We start from the raw sequence: 13,717 nt of genomic DNA, 5'->3' as shown, positions 1-13,717 counted from the left end.
CATTTGTGCTATGATCACCCTTTTAAAAAGTAAGAAAATGCTATCAACTATATGCATTACAAAGTTTATAATTTGAGGTTGAATATCAATAAAAACTTTCCACATAGATCTGTTAGTCTGTCAGTAGTATTTCAATGGTAGAAATTCTACTTTTTGTAATAGTTAAGTTAGACTGGACAAAGCATAAGAAAATTTTGGAATACTTTATTTTTAGGGAGATGGACTTAACTTAATAGTTGTATAAAATCCTGTTGTTGTAATGACTGTTAATGTAATTTTGAAGACTTCCTTTGGTTTAAATTCCCATTGAAGCTTGTGGGAGTTGTCTGTGTTAAGGGCTGCAGGATTTGGTCTCTGGTTTTGTGTCTCCTGCTGCTTTGCAATTCCACTCCCCTAATGTATTCAAGAGAGGATTTACATCAAGTGGAATACATGGTTAATGCCCTGATTTAAGAGGCCATTCAAGCATATACTTAAGCACTAGCTTTCCTGAATAAGAATGGGCTTAAGTATTTCCTTGAATTACAGCCTAAATGGAGGACCTGAAGAGCTGTGCAACAATTTGTCAAGTACTAGTGTGTGTGTAATAGGATACATATCTGCAATGAAACTAACTTCACCTTTGTACTTTTTTCCTATCTAGTCAGAAGCATGCAGTCCGGAGAAGAGCTTGCTGGGACTGTCCTGAACTGTGTAATATAATTGTATAAGAGAAGTACCTTCTATACAAACCCTTTTTGTACTTTTAGATAGAAATGTCTACTTTTTCAGCAGTTCTGTGAATTGACTTAAAGCAAAGAGTGACTGTAGATTTGGAAAGGCTGATTATATATTATAAGGATTAAATTTGAGGCAGCAATGCTGAAAAAATGACAGGGATTAATTCAGATTTTCAAAAAATCAACAGGAATCTAGAAGCTGTCTACATTTCCCAATAAAGTAGAATTGTACTGTGCCTGGATACATCTCAGCTTTTGCGATGAAGAAAAATACCTACAGTAGTAGTTCAGTTAATTTTCTGTTTTGGGAAAAAATAATGATTTTTGGTTCTTTCTCCTTAATGGCTGATTGGACAATAGTATCTGTATATTTGAACTAATTTTTCCTATGATATCTATCTCAATTCATATGTTTTTCATAAATAAAAGATGAACTCGTTCACCTGACCGTTAGTATGCATTAATAAAATGGACTATGAAATGATCAGCAACTCAGTGTCTGGATTAGGAACAAACTTAAATTTAGCCCTGCTTACATTTTGTTCCATTATTTCAAAGTAAAGAGTGCATGTTTATCAGGGTATCACGTTATTTATGTAAGAGAAGGATCCAGTCTGGTAGCCCTAATGCAAGCAAAACTCCCAATGACTTATGTGAGAGTTTTATATACGAGGACTTCCATATGATGCCCTTTAATTCATTTAAAACCAGTCGTGGACACTTATGCAACTAAGCTGCTGTAAGACCTAGTATGTTGAGAGTTAAGTTACCTATAGTTCTTTCTGATTGCTCCCCACATCCTGTAAAAGACAAATGTAAGAGTTTTTAAATTTAACAAACCATAAGAGATGTAAAGTGCTGACTATGTGCTAAGGTCTATGGAGTAAATATCAAGTATTGTAAAATTTTCTTTTTTGAGATGACTGCATTATGCACAAATGGGTAAATCTTACTTCCAGGTTGCAGAAATAAATACATTTCTGATGGTTTTCACAAGTACCCATGCAGTATAAATTGATGTATTTTGCTGCAAATTGTTGTAGCTGTAGTATTAACAAAAAGTAAAATATGCTGTAGCATATTTATAAATTAAGATTAAATAAAATCCATTCATGCCTTTCTGACACAAATCCAACTTTACAGGGCTCTTTTTATTACATCTTCGAGGAAACTTTTTGTAGGATCTCATTTTTCTTCATATAATGAAGGTATATGAACTTGGAATATATAGCAGAGGAAATATTTTAAAGGCACAGCTCAGGTATTTTCACATGTACATGGTTTCTGCAATTCTAAAGCTGCAAGATGTGCTGCGGTCATGCTTAAAGAGCTATAGAATCTATGCTTTTGGGTTTTTTAAATGGTGAGATTTTTCAAACGTGCTCAGTGTAGGTCCAACTGGTCCCAGTGAAATGAACGGGAGTTCTATCATTGACTTGAGTAGAGCAGAGTTAGGTTCATGTTGAGCCCCTTTGAAAAGATGACTCTGAGGGCTTGTTTCCACTACACCTGGGGATCAACACTGCAGTGATTGATCCACTGGCCATCGATTTATCACATTTGCTTAGACACGATAAATTGATCTTTAAGTGCTCTCCCGTCGACTCCGGAACTTGACCAGGGCAAGAAGAGTAGCCAGTATTGAAGGGAGAGAACCCCTGCTGACCTTTCCCCCCCCACGTCACACTATATCAACTTCAACTACTCTGTTTGCATAGCTGAAGTACATAGATGACGGGTTAGTGTAGACTAGGCCTAAGTGTCTAAATCTTGTAGTTGCAAAGAAGGCCTTCCAGATAGGAATCAAATTGAAACTGATAGAGGTGCTGCCTTCCTGATTCTGTTCCATTAATGTACTTTTACATAATTGTTTTAAAATTCTAGAAATTGGCAATTTGTGTGGCAACTGTTGCTAAAGGGTTGCTGGAATGGGGAGCTAGTTTAATTACCACTCAAATTTTGAGTCAACTTTGAGTCTGACCCTAAGGAGAAAAGTGGTGCTTTCTTTCCTCATGCCTCAGCTGTCTCCTGTGTGCCAAAAATCTAAACTGCTCTATGAGCCCTGATCTGCTTTTCTCTCAATTAACCAATATTTAACATCCCTAGCCTGAACCCTTACAGACAGCCCATGGCAGTTCTATATGAAAGTCTATACACCAATGCAGTCTTCAGCTTTGGCTCTGTTAGAAGTAACAGCATCACTTTGGTTGTCTCAGGTGTGAGTCACTTATAAAGGAAAAATCACACTGACCAAGCAATTGCATGAATTTTCACTTTCCAGATATTTAATTGAAGGCACAAATCAATAGGTCAGCATCTGACAAGTGTGGTAGCATGTGTGGAAAATGATCGTTTCCAAAAGAGGTATATCACTTTTTGGGGTCTGAGGTGAGGGAGATCATGCTTGTCTGCTCCTAAAAATTGCCAATAACTATTACCAGCGTCCTGAACGTTTTTATAGTAGAGAAATACTGAACAGTCTGATGCCAAATACTTAGAAAAGTTCCATTATATATACAGAACTATTCATCTCCTGCTAAGGGGAGTCTTTTTCTCCTAAACAAGAGTCTTGGTCCTGATAAGCTAGAGATTAAAATTTCTAGAGAGAAAATTAACCTTCAAAACATTTGCACTTACTGGATTTTATGAGGTCATGTTTAACCACTAGGTGTCAGTTAATGCTTATTTTTCCAGCCTGAATCCTCTCTTAAACTTGCTCTACTCAAATTTATATTGGTTCCTATCTCTGAAACATAAGAATGGCCATACTGGGTCAGACCAAAGGTCCATCTAGCCCAGTATCCTATCTGCTAACAGTGGTCAATACTGGATGCCCCAGAGGGAGGGGACACAACGGGCAACCCACACATGATCCCTCCCCTGTCATCCATCTCCAGACAGGCTAGGTGCACCATTCTTACCCATCCTGGCTAACCTCTATGAATCTGTCTAGCTCTTTTTTGAACCCTCTTAAAAGTCCTAGTCTTCACAACAGCCTACTGACCATGCTCTGGAGAAGCAAATGAAGTAGTGGGGGTATGTTCCTTGTCTCATTATAGAAGCATCTTATCTTCTGTTAGAGCCACAAGTCTACTTTCATCTCTTGCATCATATTAAAAGTATGGCGAAACAGGAAGGAAGATACTGCATCATTTCCAGTCAGTGACTTTCTGTAATTCAATTTTAAATTTGGTGCAGACTGAGGTAATTTTTATACGAAAGTAGTTTTCAGGACAAAAATGCTTTTAGGTTGCCAATATTTTGCCTTATTTTTAAGTCTGACGTGAATGCCAGCTATTTAATAGGGTAGAAATCAAATACAGTGAAAAGGGTGGGGAAAGTTGAATTTGTTTAAAGTATTTCATAGTTGTAAAATGGTGTATAAGTACCATAAAGTAACAGGAACAATGTTTAAACAGGTACCCCCATGTTTACCACATCAGGTTATACTCCTGCGGTAGGAATAACCTTGACACTCAGCAGAACAGTCCACCGGTAGCTGGGTTTGCAGCAACCAAATAATGAAGGTGCCATCCAGCCAGTGGTCCAGAATGCAATTGCCTGTCTTCTCTGAATGCAGGCCAATATGTACATACTTCTGCTCCAGTCCCTTGGCTCAGTATTGCAAACACCCAATGTTCAAAAATCATGAGTTAAACTCCCCCAAGTTGCAAGTTTGGCTTAAAGATCCTAATGATTCCTTTAGCGTTCGCCTAGTGGTGTTCAGAGTGCGTTAGGATTCATGGTTGCAAGTTTTCCTCTGCATCAGGGGCCTTCTGTGTCCCAAGCAGTTCCATAATTTCGCCCCAGGTGGCTGCTGGCAGGGGGAGGGTCTGTGCTCTCTTCTGTCCCCTTTCCTCAGGCCCCCTCCCCCAAGGGATGTGGTCCAAATACCAGCGTGGCAGTAAGGATAGGTTCCCCACCACCACCACCACGGTGATGGGAAATGCGAGGAAGGGGAGTGACAAAGTAGCTTCTGCTCCGCTGCCAGCCCAGTTCCTCTGTTTCGTTGTGGCAGTAGGAAGCAGGGCGGCTCAGCTCTAGCATGGTCTGGGTTGGAGATGGTGGCAGAGCAGAGCAGGCTGCTGTGTAGCTTTACTTCCCTGCAGTGAGTGCAGGAGGCCCTGACCCCGCTGCTGGCCACAGCCAGCCTGGGGCCCTGTGGGCTAACGAGCATGGGGGACAATCCCGTCCAAAAGAGAGTTGGAGTGGCCATGCGCGCACACGCACATCCCCCTTTCATACGGTGTGCTCTGTCTACACTGGGCACTGGCATTCAGGAGTGAGCATGTCTACCAGAGTGCATTTCTGTAGTGCAGACAAGACCCAAGTGTTACCCCTCCATTGACCAGGCCAGGAGTGTCTGCTACGAGGCCTTCCTTTTAGCATTCCCTTCCTCCCCTACGTCCATTCGGCACCGCAAGGAGTGTTGGGTAGGCTGTGGGTTCAATGCATTATTCCACTGGCCTCCTTCCTTGCTGTTCTCTTTCTCTCAGGCTCCCTTTGCACTGTTACAGACCTTTCAACTGGAAAATAGTACCCAGGCATTGTGTGCAATGCACAAGGCGGCAGCCCATGCCACATGCCCCTGCCACTGTATAAAGAGAGACTGCAGCTCTTCCACGCTCTTCCCTGCTGCCCACACTCAGGGCTGGGGTTGGTCAGCTTGTCTTGGAGCTTCATTTGAAGAGACATAATGGGTCCTGTCTGGGGAGACCGTTGTTCAGAGAATACTATTACAGGTGGTCATAGGCTGAAGTGGTTACTTTCATGTCCTTGAGTCCTTTCCTCCAGCTCCCTTCAAGGCCCTCATGAAGTACAGCGGGCTCTAGTATAATACAGGGGGAAGAGGGAGGAGGCACCGTGAAGGAGGAGACCGGTCATCTGGAGTTTCTGTAGATTCCTGCCCTCCCTTAGGTAGAAGAGCAGAGCTGCTGAGCAGGGTTCCCGCTAATTTTTCCATCCATGTGCAGAATACATTTTGTGATGTGCACCACCAATAGAAATACGGGCACTTGGCTAATCACCTGAGTCTACTGGGTTGAGATGACCTTAGCTTACAGGGCATGCTGCTACTGAGGACCGCTTGTTTCTCTTCAGGGACTGGAGCCCTACAAAGGGCATAGGGCCAGATGTTGCCAGGGTGGCAGGGGAGTGACACTGCCCTCCCCAGCTGAAATTTGCCCCATATGCTGTACCGCAACCCCCCACAGGCTTCAGGTACCAAGTGATGAACAAAGCTCCAAAACAAAGGAGCCAAAATGCCACAGGCGTTTGTCACCTTTCAGCTACGACGTGTCAAGATTTGGATCCGGCCCATCCCGTGAGCGTTTTTCCGGATGCTGCTGCCAGATCAGGCACGATTAGCTCACCCGCAGCAGGAAGATGGGTGGAGTGAATTAAAAATAAAGGGCTATTGCTGCCACAAGTTCCTAGGAAACCCTGCTAGAGAAGATGCTCTCATTGTTTCGTCTCAAAATAAAAACCGGAGGGGTAAACTGTCATTGTCTACGTGCTCCTTGCTTCCTGCCTAGGCTTGTGGTGGGGGAAGGAACATGCTGCTTAACCTTCCTGGATGTCTGAGCACCGAGTCGCTCCTGTGTTGCAATCTTCCTCCGCTTTGGCTGGCTTTGAACCCAGGTGCTAAGGCTGTGAATACCCGGCTTTTATTTTTTTCATTTCTGGTGCTCAGTGCTGTACAAATCACCCAGCAAGCCTGGCCCTGGCCCCCAAAGGCCTTGTGCCACAAAAGAGGTGTAGAAGGCGGGAAACATGGGGTAATCCCGCAGAGAGAAACGTAGCCCCCATACTGCAACCCAACCGACACCATGAGACTTGCTAAAGTGGGTGCAGGCCCTACTCCAGTTGCCTGGACCTCAGGTGGCAGGAATTGGACCAGAGAGGAAGGACAGTTAGGGGGCTAGTTTGGGACTTGGGAAATCTAATTTGCTGTTCCCTGCTGTGCCACAGACGCCCCATGTAACCTCGGGCATGCCCCTTAGTTTCTCTGGGCCTCAGTTCTCCAGCTCTAAAATGAAGACAGCAGCACTGCCCTGCCTCAGGAAACAGTGTGAGGATAAATGCATGTAAGGTTGTGAGGCCTTTGGGGACTGCGATAATGGGGGCTGGGTAAGCATCATCTTTCCCTCTCCCCCCAACTAGACAGAATACCTTGGCTGAGGTTATTTGTCCTGGTGTGGGAGCGGCAGAGTGGACTTGGAGGAGAGATCCCTGTGCCTGATCTGCCAGCAGCAAGGAGAAGAAGCAGGTGGGCAGCCTGGAAAACCGTGCAGGCTGCAAAGAACTGGCCTGGGAGCCACGTCTGGCATTGCGGCGGGAGGGGGGGGGGCTCTGAAATCTGCTGGTCTGGGTGCTGTCTGAAGGTTTTCCTAGCAGAGATGGCCACGGCCACTGATAGTGTGTTAAAGGGGCAGCCAGCTCCAGCTGTATCTGGTGGGTGGCGGGACGGGAATGAAGATGGGGGAAGGCTGGCTTGATCCATGGCCGACGGGTGTAGGGGCATCTCCCGCTGGCGAGCTGATGGACACGCCCTCAACGGGTCAGGCTCTTTGAGCTGGTGCGGGAGGAAAGGCCTGGGCAGGACTGTCCCCCATAAAATTTGTCATTAACCTGAATATCGCCTCCGGCGTCCAGCTAAAGCCGGGATCTCGTAGCCTGACTCGTTTGGTGGGGCGCTTAAAACGGGCCTGGCGAAAGCACCGCTGTGTAGGTCAGATAGAGTTGTTCCTGGTGGAACAAACACTCCCCACCCCCATTAACTTACTCTCATGCTGGAGTCCATAAAAAAAACCCCTGAGAATCTACTGTCAAGGGCCCGAGCGACATGTTTAAATGAGGTGACAGGGAGCCATTGACACAAACGCCGGTGCCACACGGATGACACTTCCATGGACGGTGAAGAAAGATCCGCCGTGGCCAACGTGCAGAGCTGCTGCAGCGCCCCGTGACGTCGATGCGGTTGTTTAGGCCAATGATTCTCAACTTTTTTTAAAAAAGTACCCCTTTAAAAAAAATTGGCAGTACCCCCACTACCTACAGTTTTCAGACACACGACATTTTTTTCTACCGTTGCAACCCATTTGTTTAAACAACTTGATTGTAGCTGGGCAGGCAAAGAAATGTGGGGGTGTAAAAAGTACAACAATAATAAAGTGCTGTGAAACTTAATTTCTCCAAATGTCAGTTGTGTTGACGTACCCCCCAGACTTCTCTCGAGCACCCCTAAGGGTACCTGTACACTGGTTGAGAAACACTGGTTATGGTCAACTGTTAATGCAGTCTCGCTGCCGTGACAGCCCCATGCTTGCAGCAAGACCAGAAAGGAAAGGGGAATTCTCCACAGCAGCCCGAAGACGGCCTGGCCTGTGGCTTTGGGCATGTGAAGGCTGCGTGTTCAGGGCAGGGTGTCTCATGTGAGTCCGTGCCTGCCCCATGAGAGGAGATTGGAGCTCTTCTCAAGGTTGTTTTGCAGTGCTGGATTGGGCTGAGGGAAGAGAGAGTTAGCCCGGTCCGAAGCCCACTGGCATCTAGTCCGAGCTAAAGCCTGCACCCCCCTGCTTTTGTTCAGAGTAACCTCACCTCCTTTACACTACCAGAGCTTGAACATCCCAGCGTGCCCTCTATGAGCATCCTTGGGGGGGTGAGAGATGCTGAGTTTGTGCAATGGAAGCCCACCCTGAGAAAAGGTTGAAGATTGGAACCCAGAATTTCTGCCCCAATGGATCCTCCGTCTCCCCACATGCAGTTTGCAGGGGGGGAGGAGGGAGAAGGTTGAATCCATACGCAGACCCAGAGATGAATTTGCCAGACTGAGCCTATTGACCAAACTCCCTGCCACGTTCCCTCCCTCTTCCATTTCCTTTTCCTCCGCCCCTGCCTCTGCCTCTGCCAAGCATTGCTCACCCTTACTCCTTAGTTGCGTAGTTCATGTTTCGTTAGAAAGAAATCCGCATCAGCAGTAATGGGGTCGGGTGGTGTGGGATGTGCTCTGAGAAGGGGCCAGCTCAGTGAGTGGTGGCTTTGAAACAGATCCGAGGGTGGCTCCCCACGGGCTGACGGGTTACTAACTGGCAATGACTGGTTGTACTGAGTAACCCTCCCTTCTGGTCCTACATAGATTGCACTCGGAGTCTGCACCGTGCCCATCCCTGCAATTTATTGTCCTGCACATTAACCCTTAGACAAGATGGGCCAGACTCTAAACTCCAGACCTAATCCAGCATGACGTGACTGGCAAGACCCCTGGTTTACACCTGTGTGTCTGAATCTGGGGCTTCAGCCTGCTCTGAAATCCTTTACCTTGGAGGCTTTACCACTTACCCCACAAGGTCAGTTGGTGGGTTGAAGGCAGTTTACATGCAGGGTGCAGTTTCCTTGAGCCCTTTAAGGGCATCTCTGGAAGCAGAACTTCTCTGTCTGTCAGAACCATGGTGACTCCCGGTCTGTATTCCTGTAAACTCCACTAGAGCTGGACTCTCTTTAATCCGGCACTCTGATCCGGCAACATCCGTGGTCCGGCATGATTTTACTTAGGGTACGTCTAGACTCCCGCTTCTTTCGAAGGAGATCATCTGGAGACAGCCGCCACTTCTTTGATCTGCTTTTTTGAACGCGCGCACCCAGGCAATCTGGAGGCTCTCTTTGGCAAAAGCCCTGTTCGCGGGTGAGAGGCGCTGAGTTTGTGCAACGGAAGCCCACTCTGAGAAAAGGTTGAAAATTGGAACCCAGAATTTCTGCCCTGATGGATCCCTCGTCTCTCTCCCCACATGCAATTGGCGGGCGGGGAAGGGAGAAGGTTGAATCCATACGCAGACCCAGAGATGAATTTGCCAGACTCAGCCTATTGACCAAACTCCCTGCCACGTTTCCTCCCTCTTCCGTTTCCTTTTCCTCCACCCCCACCAGTGCCTCTGCCAAGCATTGCTCACTCTTACTCCTTAGTTGCGTAGTACACATTACATTATAAAGAAATCCGCATCAGCAGTAATCGGGTCGGGTGGTGTGGGATGTGCAACAGATTCTTTTTTGAGAGCTCTTTCGAAAAAAGGCATTCTCCCTCATAAAATGAGGCTGACCGCTGTCGAAAAAACTACCGCGTTCTTTCGATTTACTTTCGGAAGACCGCGGCGGCAGTCTAGACACGGGTGAAGTTTTTTGGAAAAAAACACGTAGTCTAGTTCACCGGATGTCCACTTACCATGGGTGTGGCCAAGTTTCCTGCGGTCCCATACAATTTGTTGACAGCGACCCGTCCTGGCTCTCAGGGTTCTGTGCTGTTATTTTGCTCCGATTTACCCCAAATGTCTTCTAACCGCCCAGCAAGCAGTGGAAGTGTTGGTAGTGCTGCCAGACAATATCGACTTCTTGTGGTTCAACCAATTCTCTGGTTTGGCACCGGTCAGGTCCCAAGGGTGCCGGACTAGAAAGGTTCAACCTGTCATTACTGGGATGTCTCCTCCCTGTTAGTGGGATGGTCTCTGAGGTGAGACCAGATTTGCCAGAAAACACCCTTTTTGGCTTCGTGGCACTTCCATAGCTCCTCTTTTCTGCTGGGTGGACCGGGCACAGAAGTCCCCTGCTGGTAGCATCAGGGCCCTACCACACTCCCTCCCAGAAAGGAGTAGAGGAGCCAAGTCTTCCCAGTGGCCTAGAGAGGCTGCAGGGCTAGGGACTAGCCAATCAGAGGGTGGCAGGTTTGTATAAGAGGGGCTATGGAGGAGACCGGAGTCTGCTGCTGCGCTGGAGCTGGAGAGGCATGCACAGTGCTCCTGGTGGGCGGAAGGGATTGCAGGACCTCAGACGGAGCAGCTGCTAGCAGGAACCAGGGGAGCAAGAGGATTGGTCGTTGGGACGTGTGTATGCCGTACAGTAAGGGTGACGTATATATGAAGGCCCATTTGTTTGCAGCCTGCGGAGAAGTTTGGGTTTATGTGGGTCTCAACACCCTGCCTGCGGGTGGGATCCTTTGAACGTGGCCTCCACTGGGAACGCTCCACAACGACAAGGCGTCTCCCAGGTGGGGTGAGCATGAAAGACGCACGTGGACAGGCTGGCAGGAACGCACGGGTACAGGCTATCAGCGTTTCTAGGCCCCAGGGAGGAGGTGCCGGGGCATCGTGGGAAGTGCTTTGTATTCATGCCCGTCAGTGTGAAAGAAGCTATTTGCATATATTTGCATGGACATGCAACCACACTTAAGTTACGGCCCTCGGCATGTGCTGTGAGTATCATTGTGGCCACCGGGGTTTCCAAAGTCCAGTAGCCCCGCTCCCTAGTGTCTGAGCCTGACTCTTAACAACGCCGCTTTGCAGGGCTGCTTCACAGGGGAAGCTGGCGCTCCTCCCTGTGGACAAGTCCCTGCCCAGAAATGGGGCTTTCCCTGCCCCCCTCCCCCCCCACGGGCCAGACAAAGGGCTTCTGTGCTGCACGCTTCCCCGTAGCACAGATCTGACGCTATTTCCTGCCAAAGAGCCTGCGGGGAGCCATCCCAAACTCTCATGGTTAGATACCATGTCACCCCCTCCCCCTCCAACTCTATAGAGGCTCAGGGGGCTGTGACTTTCCATGTTCCCACTGGGAGCAGCCCCACAGCCCCCTTAGCTCGAAATAAGGGCGTTCGAAATCGCTTATTTCATCATTTGGCACGGTCTGCGCAGGAAGGAGGGTTACCAGGATGTCGGAATACGCCGCCCGTGATTTCGAAATCTATTTTGAAATAAGGGGCTGCTTCAATAGATGCAGAATAGCTATTTTGGGATACTTCTAGTATCCCGAAATAGCTCTGCAGTGTAGACGCACCCGGAAAGAGAAGTCTGCTGTTTTCCCCAGGCGCCTGTCGGACTCGCCGAGCATCTCCCTTTTAACCAGGGCCTTGGTGTCTTCGATGAACACCTCCATCGGTCCAGACCTTATAAAGCTTACTAACCAGAGGTGAGAGGAAGCAGGGGCGCCGTGGGGCGCAGCTCCGGCAAGAGGGAGCGATTTAAGGAGCTGGCAGGGACCCGGCTTGCAATAGGACCGTTCCTGTCAGAAATCTGAAGTTACTTTCCACGCTGTTACCAACCCTCCCTCACCCCCATAGGCACCTCTGTGACCTCAGTTCACCGTCGCTGTGTTAACCTGGGCAGGATGGGACGAAAGGTGGAGGCAGGCTCCTCACGTGCGCATTGGAGTCGTGCTCAACGCAAGGCCTCAGGCCTGGAACGGGGGGTTGCAAGTGGGTTACTTGGAGGGTAGCCGCTTGAGGTATATTTAGCCTCACTTCCCTTCCCTTCGTCCTCCCACAAATCTGGGCCTATCTCTTTACTGTTGGGGATTTCTTTCAATCCCCAATACAAATTGGCAGCCCAAGCAGTTACCCGCACTCTGTCAGGATGAATTAAAGACATGTTCTGGGGCATATAAATCAGCCAATTTCCCATAATCCCCTTCTGCCCCTTTATATTTTGCCCAGCTTTTCCTTGTAAGGACAGACTTTACACATAGGTTCCCCCTGACTGACCCGGTCGTGTTTCTCTAGCTCCCTAAACTTGACACTGTTGCCTCTGGACTAAGCCGGATCCTTAGCGGCATAGCTTGCTGTTACTCAATGTAGCTCACTGCGCCCTCTTCCTCTCTAGTGCCCATGCCACCACAGACCTGGAAAGTATCCCTGAAATCTTGGGGACTCGTGTAGACTTTTATTGGGTCTTGACAAGGTGGATACAGGCTGGGTGACTGCTGGGGGGAGGGGGTTTGCCCGCAGACTGGGGAATTCCTTTCTGCTGCTCCAGTACTCCTAGCTGCAACTTCTGGGCTGCTGTCAACCACTGATACGCTCGCTCTCCTGTGTGTGCCACCTGCATTCGGCACCAGTGCGTCTGCTCCTCTGCTTTCCCGTCCTACGTTCCGAGCTCCGCCATCTGGAGGCTGTACGCCTCTTTCTCCCTGCACCGCTGCCATCTGGCCAGCCCTGTCCGAGTGCCATCTCCTGCAAGCCGTACGGTCTGACTGGTGTCGCAGCTGTGGGCCCTCTCTCTCATTCGCCTCCTCCCGTTGAAAATCCTTAGCGTTTGAGGTTTTTCAGATCCTCTGATTTCCCCTCCGGGGGAAACCATATTTCAGACAGAAGCGCCCAACGCTGCTCTTTGTCCACGGTGTCCAAGCACTTCCCCCTTTCCTTGTGCCATTTCCCTTCACTCAAAATAAACAAAAGAAGACAATAAGCCTTGTGCGTCGTTCCCTCAGTTTGAATCCAGTAAGGTCTGTCACTGCAAATGCTTGGTGTATTCGCAATAACAACTGCCCCATTGAGGTGTTTTGGGATTATCACAGACCACTAAGGGTTTATTTAATAGGAAAGTTGGTCCCCAGCCCGTAACAAGGCTTGGGATTCTACCGTCCCAAGTACAGGACGCTGCACGTGTCCTTTGTTGAACCCCATCCGATTTCTTTTTGGCCCAATCCTCCAATTTGTCTAGGTCACTCTGGGCCCTATCCCTACTCTCCAATGCAGGGCTACTCAACTTTGGAAGCCTCGGGACCAAAATGAGACATGCCGAGGGCCACAACGTAAGTGTGGTTGCATATACATGCAAATATATGCAAATAGCTCATTTCACACTGATGGGCATGAAGACAAAGATTAAGCTGTGTGCCGCGGCGCCGGACCCAAATGTGGCCAGCGCGAGCCAGTCAGCACCTCTCAGGCTCTGCCCACAAGACTAAGCAGCTAGCACTTCCCATTTCCCTTCCAGCACCTCCTCCCTGGAGGCTAGAAACACCACCAGCCTGAACCCGTCTGTTCCAGCCAGCCCCTCCACTTGTGTCTCTCAGTGTTCACCCCACCCGGGAGATGCCTCGTCGTTTGGAGCGTGTTCCCAGTGGAGGCCACGTTCCAAGGGTCCTACCCACAGGCCGCATATTGAGCCCCACTTAACCCAAACCGCACCGCAGGCCACGTGTTGAGTAGCCCTGTTCCAACTTATCTACCTCTTCCC

General features: G+C 48.5%; 1 protein-coding gene across 2 annotated transcripts in view; it reads left to right on the top strand.

Moving 5' to 3' along the window:
- Window positions 1-1,210, top strand: part of GTF2I (general transcription factor IIi) — a 106,915-nt gene extending 105,705 nt beyond the window's left edge. For both annotated transcript variants that reach the window (XM_075904293.1, XM_075904292.1), the window contains one exon: window positions 644-1,210. The gene's annotated coding sequence lies outside the window, so the exon portion shown is untranslated. The remainder of the gene's footprint in view (window positions 1-643) is intronic.
- The last annotated feature ends 12,507 nt before the right edge of the window (window positions 1,211-13,717 follow it).

Source organism: Pelodiscus sinensis, chromosome 21 (genome assembly GCF_049634645.1).
Source record: "Pelodiscus sinensis isolate JC-2024 chromosome 21, ASM4963464v1, whole genome shotgun sequence".
Classification (NCBI taxonomy): Eukaryota; Metazoa; Chordata; order Testudines; family Trionychidae; genus Pelodiscus; species Pelodiscus sinensis.
This window is presented reverse-complemented; position numbering and strand designations above follow the sequence as displayed.